The sequence below is a fragment of the Urocitellus parryii genome, chromosome 1, assembly GCF_045843805.1.
Source record: "Urocitellus parryii isolate mUroPar1 chromosome 1, mUroPar1.hap1, whole genome shotgun sequence".
Lineage (NCBI taxonomy): Eukaryota > Metazoa > Chordata > Mammalia > Rodentia > Sciuridae > Urocitellus > Urocitellus parryii.
In genome coordinates, this window is record NC_135531.1 from 115,692,394 (window position 1) to 115,699,992 (window position 7,599).

Below are 7,599 nucleotides of genomic sequence, written 5' to 3' on the forward strand. Positions count from 1 at the left end.
TTGACTCACATGTCAAACACAATGGAAAGCAGATCCATGATGGAGTTAGAATATAATCTTGTCCTAGCACTACTCAAAGTCAAGGCTCACCTTGAATTACTTTTAATTAAAAAAGCAAAGTGCATACAGAGATTACAACAATTTTAAAGACAAAAAAATGGTTCTATTGTGTGGTCCCAACTCAAAAGTCTATGACAAATAGGAGCTCTGATATGCTGTTTATAAATACTTTAGATTAGACACAATTATACTGAAAGTCCAGTTCACCTGAAATCTTCAAAAAAATATTTCTATTTCAAATGGTGCTTGTTAGAGTTTAACATTTCTGTTAAATGCATGCGTTGAATTACTTGTTACCAAGTGTAGCAGCTGCTCCTTACCATTTATCATTAAGGACTTTAACTGGCCGTCTTCTTCAACTTCTTTTATTTCTGACCATTATCCATAATTATTTTTGCATTGATTTTTCTCCCATTTACTATTTTGGTAGAAGTTGATATAGATTTGAAGTTACCTATTCCACTGCCACCAAATGACATAAAAGAGAATGAAGTAAGGCCACCGTGACCTAGTGACCCAAATGAAGTAAATCCTGTATCAAATGAAGAAAATCCACCTCCAAATGATGGAAATCCACTGAAAATGGAAAAAAACGAGCCTGCACCTCAGTTTCTGCTTCCTCGGGGACCCCTTCGGTTCCCAAAAACATCTTCAAATGGGTTTTCAAAGAAGTTGAAGGAAAATGGGTCCCTTCCACCAAAAAATTCCCTGAAGACATCATCTGGGTTCTGGAATGTGAAGCCAAATCAAATGGACTGTCAAAATGACTTCCACCTCCACCTCCACCATTTAAGCCTTCTTTACCATACTTGTCATAGATGTCCCATTTTTTTTAGCATCTTATAACACCATTTGCCTCAGCTTCTTGTTTGAATTTTCTCTCTGCTACTTCTTTATTCTCAGGATTTTTATCTGGATGTCACTTTAGTGCAAGTTTCCAATATGCCTTTTTGATATCCTCTGGTGAGGCATGTCTCTGCACGCCTAGAACTTCATGGTAACCCACCATGTTTTAACAGGTTGTTGGAACAAGTCCAAGGACTGGGTGGACGGGATGGGACGGGCGAACAGGTGTTTGCGGTGCAGCACTGCTGTGCTGGTGGTGACTTATGTTGAAATTTTTATACCTAGGTATGTTGATACTTGCCTGTTGGTTTTTATTTTTGCTTTTATTGATATTGTACACTAATCATACCACAATGCACTAAATATTTAAGTATTTCATTATTCATTCCTACTGTCAATCATGAAATGAAAACTAAAAGTTAAAAACTAGTAGTTAAGAAGTAGAAGTATTTTCAGTGCACGTATAGAGCAACATTTCAAGATCACCATACTAAAATGTCTTCTAGATTTCCTTTCATGTGAACAATGAAAAACACCAGAAAGTGAATTAAAATACCTCTTTTTCTACAGAAGCTAAAGTTTAATTTCAATGTGATAAAATAATCAAAACATGCTCTTTATCTTGAAGTATATATTCTTATACAATTGCAGCTACTTGGGAGACTGAAACAGAAAGAGTGCAAGTTGGAGACCAGTTGGGGAAAATTAGAGAGACTCTGTGTCAAAATCAATTCAAGAGGGCTGAGAATGTAGTTAAGTGGTAGAACACTTGTCTAGCATGGGCAAGATCCTTGGTTCAGTTATGCCATATCAATTTAAAAAGAGAGAGAAATGTAAGCTATTCTTCGTTTAAAACTACTGTTTCTATTTAAATAAACTTGCACATTTGTGAATGCTGAAGTTATCTTGATATTACTAATTTTATTTAATGAGTGATGGTGAGAAATGAGTTCCTATGAAACACAGAGAAATATTAATTGGTAAGTAATAAAACATCTTGAAACTGACACTTTAAAACAGATAAGTCCCTAATGATCCAGTCTATGCTTTTTTAATTGACTGGACCTTTGCCTTCCCCCCAAAGTTAAAAGTTATAACAAAATTAAATTCTATATTGTATGCATATCAATGTGAGGGATGCAGGTTTCATGGAACTTAAAACTTACACAATTTGGAAGAGTACTCTTTAATAAAATTATGTAAATTCACTACTTCAAAATCAATAGAGTTACCATAGAGAAGGACTATTCCAATGATAGGCCTTGCAGTTGAAGTTTCAACAAGTTCATGATGAACATAACTTTGCATAGTATAGTCAGACATCAGGAAACAAGTCTTCTGGAAGACTATTATAATAGAAGCCAGACAAGATTAATTGCCAGATCTGGGATTAATCTGTCTGAATTTCAATAGCCTCAGTAAAAACATAGGCAACTGAATAATGCATAAAATTATCTCTAAGATTCCTTCCAATTGAAAATTTTCTATTTTTTAACTGGAAAAGTCATTATCTCTGAAATGAGGAGAAATTTATGTTAATATGGAAAAGCAAATGAAACGTGTGTGGGTTTATTTGGGTCCCCTAATTTACATGAATATTTCGATGTCCATAATTGTTTTCAGACAGCAATATAGCTTTTGACTATTTTCTGTGGTCTCAAATTGCTAAGATCTATTTAGGGAACTAGCTGCAAATCATGAGTGGGGGTTGGAAATCTTATAGAAGAGAAAAGAAAATAGGAAGAACAAGATGCCGTCCTTATCATCTGCCTTCTTCCTGTAATTTGAGAATTGAAATCTTAACCTACTCCCTGAACCTGATTAATACTGTATCTTTGAAAGTTGAAATGATATGTAAGTTGTCTAGGTAAACAGGGTTTTATTTTTTTCAGTCAATGTAGAAGTTAATATAGAAGTTATGTGAATGTCACTGTTATGCTAGGAACATCTTTTCAGAACGATTTTTTCACTCTCAGTAAAAATATAGAGCTTCCTTGCTTTTATCAATCTGTTTACATATGTAAATATGGAAAGAAAAATTATTCAGGAATGGGCCAAAATCTTTATCTCTGGTGCCAATCTGTAATAATTTTAAATAACTATTTTTAAAACAATAAGATAGAGCAAATTATTATATTGTGTGCATGTGTGAATATATAACAATGAATCCCACTATTATGTATAATTATAGCATACCAATAAAAATGAATAAATATCTTATGCTAATCTTCATAGGTTTAACCTGTTTAATAGAATCAGAAAATATTTCTTATTTCTTATTGTGCTCTTAAAACTGATACAAGTAGCTTGTATGAGTAACCATATTATCTATATATTGATTGAAATAATTTCAAATTTACAGAGCATTATCACTGTCCAAAATATACGTTGTCAGCAAAATAAGCCTCTGTATTCTTCTAGAATTAAAATAACAAACACCAAAATGGTTATAATAACATTAAACAGGGCTTATATCTGAAAAAAAGGCTATTCACAATTGTACTACCTATTTAAATCCTAATGATCAACATCTGTGTTTCAGTTTGTCAAAAAAAAACCATTTATTCCATATATATCTGCCTTTGTATATCCATAATTTTATATATTACACATAAATGTAAACTTTACAAAGTAAATTGAAATTTTAAAAACTGACAAAATATCTTTAAACTGCAGGAGCTCTCCATTTTGTAAATAAGAGAGGAGTTAACATACAGGATTAGCAATAACAAAACACATTAAACACTATCTCGTATTGTTTCATAATGCAAGTGTAAAAATAAAAAAAAACTAGTATTAAAGGAAGAAAACTCAAGCATCATACTGAAATAGTCTTCCAATTTCAGGATAATGCATTTTTATTAGATAGATTGGACTATTGCACATAGATTAAGTTTGACAGGAGACCATTCTGTTGCCACATTTTTACTTTTAATTCAGTGTGCTTTTTGATAAATGTGGAGCAGAAAAATATATTTTTTTGGCTTTTTTCTGATAGAGAAAACCAATTGAATCATATTTCAAAACTCTGCCCTGACTCCGCATCTAGCTTACATTATTTTATAGATAGCTTGAGGGTATTTTAGCCTTGACATTTCACTTGTCCTGAAAATAGTGATGATACATGGACCAGCACTACACAGAGCTCCCATTTTTCTTTCAGAAAGTGCAGCATGATTAGCCTTTTTATCCGCCCAAGACTACTGCCTAGGGAGCTTCACATGTCAAGGCCAATGCAGTTTTGATGAAGCAGCATCTCAAGATATTATGGTTTGAATTCTGGGCAGCAGTTGGAGGTGGATTACTTACTGGTGGTGTTTATTCAGATTTGTCCCCTCTCAGATAGGGATTGAGAAGGATCTTTGAACTGGGCTCTACATACTGTTTATGCCTTTTGGAGACAGAAAGAATCCAAAGAAGATAGATGTGCATACTGGAAGGCAGGGACAATGAAGGGAGCTGGGAGAGATGCAATGCCTCATTTCCACCTGGGCATTGTGGAAGCTCCAGGGCACATATACTACTCTGTCAAGTAAAAAATATGATCTTGTCCTCTGATGAAAAATGAGAAATGTTCGTAGAGTAAAACTTCAAGATGTGCAGAAGTCCAAAAGGACAGTCAACAAAATAGGTCTGAGAAGAAACAGAATGAGTGTCGGTTAAGACCAATTTTCCTGTGAACAATAGCTACAGTACTCGGTAGAGCAGTCTAGGGATAACTGACTATTGGTGTTTACATTCTCATATTCCTATTGATTTATAACCTTCCCTGGGCCATCTTGAGTATTAAGTCTACCTGCATCTTTAAATCTTTGCCTAGAGAAACAGCTCACTCTGGCCATTGACATCATGGTGCACTCACCTTTGTAGCTCAGTCTCCCATACAAATAGGATAATGGAAGAGACTGCTACGCTTTAACAAACTACTCAAAGGTGTACTCTCCCCTTGAGCTTCTTCACATTGAAAAACAGAATCATGGCAATTCGTCTGACAGGAATAGAATTCTTGGAACCTGAAGGCACCAAAATAACCACAAATCAGTATGAAGTGGGCATAGAGTCCCCACTGGACTCAAAGAGTAAAACATTAAAAGTCTCATTAGGTTATTGATGGATTAATTTAACTTAACCTTGTTTCATTTGCATCATATCTGAGAAAAATTTAGTAATACACACCTTATTTTTAATTATTATACATCAGATCAAATGGAGAGCTGGCACTGAAGCATTCACCTATAATTTACCCAGCTACTAAGGAAACTGATGCAAGAATATCAAAACCAAGTTCAAGAAGAAGACCCCATCTAAAACACAAATCAGATCAAATGGCTCAATGGAGCTAAGATTGGCCTTTATAAAATGAGAGAGTAACAGTATAAAGAGGCAGTTGACATGCTAAGGGACAGCTTGAATATCTTCATTTTCTATCATCTCCTTTCTGTCCACACTTCCCACCACATCCCATGCCCCCCTCCAAAATAAAAAAAAAAAACACCCAAAGTAAATTTACCATCTAGATTAAAGCATTGCTTTGCCATAAAATGTCCAAAAACACATATTCTAGCTCTCCTATTTCTAACATATTGCTACAAAAAGCCTCCCCAAGAAAAATGGAGATATCTGGAGACCTGGAAAAAGAGATTGGACCATACTTACCTTGGTAATTACTACATGCAATCCTCCAGACTTTTTTTTTTAAAGGACATTTATGGACTAGGATATCCATGAGACGTTCACTATAAAAACCCCAGGATTCTTTGTACTATCACAGAATCAACTTTGAGCTTTCCAAGGGCTGAACCAGCCTTCATATTAACCATGCTTATATATACAGACTCAATACTTTATGAAAGGATTCAAAATGTTTGCTCAGAATAAACAATAATATTTACTCAGTAGGCAACATGTATTAGTTGAAGTTACACAACAACTATCCCACCCTATCCTTCTTCATACATCATTTGCATCCTCCCAGCCATGGCCAGCTGCAAGCAGCTTATTCTCAGCACCATGGAATATGGACTCTGGTGTGGAGTGACTTGACAGATGTGGCAAAATACAGAGCAGGAACAAGAGTTCCTCTACTCAGCTAGGGTGTGCCGTATATTTAATGGAAGAAATAGCCCACAACAGTAAGACATCAAACATTAGATGTGATTCTCATGACAATTTAGATGAAGACAGTCTGTGCCTCATATTAATTATCATATTATTTTCTTTTCTATTTATACTGTTAATTGAAAGATTATTATTTGAGCATATAATTCTATTTACAGCAGTTTTGAGAAGGACTGTAGCACAGACAATTCATGTGGTGTTCATACAGGAAGGGATTTCAAAATTGTCAGTGGGTATATCACATTCCAGGAGGAAAAAAAAAGCAAATTGCTCCTTTAAAGAAGAAGCCTGACATTATTGAGGATGTTGTTCCCATGGCATCAATGACTGTCCCATGACAGCAGCTTAAAATTTCCATAGAAACTGAAGCTGACAACGTCTACTAAAAGTGAGGCCTGCTCAGCATTATCAGTTAAAATAAAAAGGAAGCAGAAACTGTCCTATCTCAGTCTCTTCCCACCGCCTGTCATCTTGCAATGATTACATTTCCTTGTCATAAACTATTTTATTTCACATTGACTTTCAGCCAAAGGATTGGCTTCCTAAATCTTCAGAGATACAATAGTAATACAGATAATTCATCTATAAAATTAAAGCACATAGTACCGGACTTTATTTGTTAAGGTAAATACATGTAAGTCTTATGGCAGAAAAGTTTCAAAAATGTTTAGTTTCTTTTCCTCTTTCCTCTTTTTCATTTCTTCTTTTCTCTTCCCTCCTTGTATCTTTTCTTCATTCCACTTGTTTCCTCCCTCCCTTCTCTTCTACCTCTTCCTTCCTTCCATCTCTCTCCCTTTCTCTCTTTCTTGTTTCCTTCCTTTTTTCACATCCTTCTTTCCCTTCTTCCTCCCTTAGACATCTCAATTTTCCTTTCCATATTGAAAGAGCATCCATGATTGTATTCTCTAGTAACTAAGAAACTAAGTGTCCTTTATCCTCCTCTCTTGTTTCCTGACTTTGTCTAATTTATAACTATTCACCAACTAACCCCAATCCCTTCTAGGGTAACTGAGAACCCACTGTGGTACACCTTTAAAGATACAGCACTTTAATGTTGTCCCATTGATCAGAGAATTAAAAAAAAAAATTGGCTCTCAGAATCTTTCTGGCAGACTATTCAACAGGAAAGGTAAGATTTTCCCCTTCCTCTTTATATTGTAACAAGCTGTTGGTTTGGCCTTTCCTCCAAGGACAAAGGACCAGAGAGGAAAATCTTGAAGCAGAACTGGATACAGGCTTGATCACAACTTGATAACAATTTTTTTAATTTAAAAAAAATCCTGACTACAATGCAACTTTACTACTTTGCATCCTCAGAAACAGGGGGAGGGGGGGTATTAGGTCTTCATTTATTTCCTGTCTGGGCTCATTTGTTCATTTATTTATTCATTAAATTACTTATTCATAAAACAGGTATTTATTAATCCTCTACCATTTCCTCACATAGTGCTTCTTATCTGTTCCCTTGCACCTTGCACTGTTCGTTGGTTCTGTTCGTTGGTGCTGGGATTGAAGGCAGGGCCTCATTCTTGCTAAGAGTGCACTCTATTCCACTGAGCCATATTTCCAAACCCA

At 35.1% G+C, this 7,599-nt stretch overlaps 1 pseudogene; it reads right to left on the reverse strand.

The window, feature by feature from the left end:
• Window positions 1-309: 309 nt before the first annotated feature.
• On the reverse strand, window positions 310-1,069 carry LOC113175229 (dnaJ homolog subfamily B member 6 pseudogene; annotated as a pseudogene).
• Window positions 1,070-7,599: the final 6,530 nt, after the last annotated feature.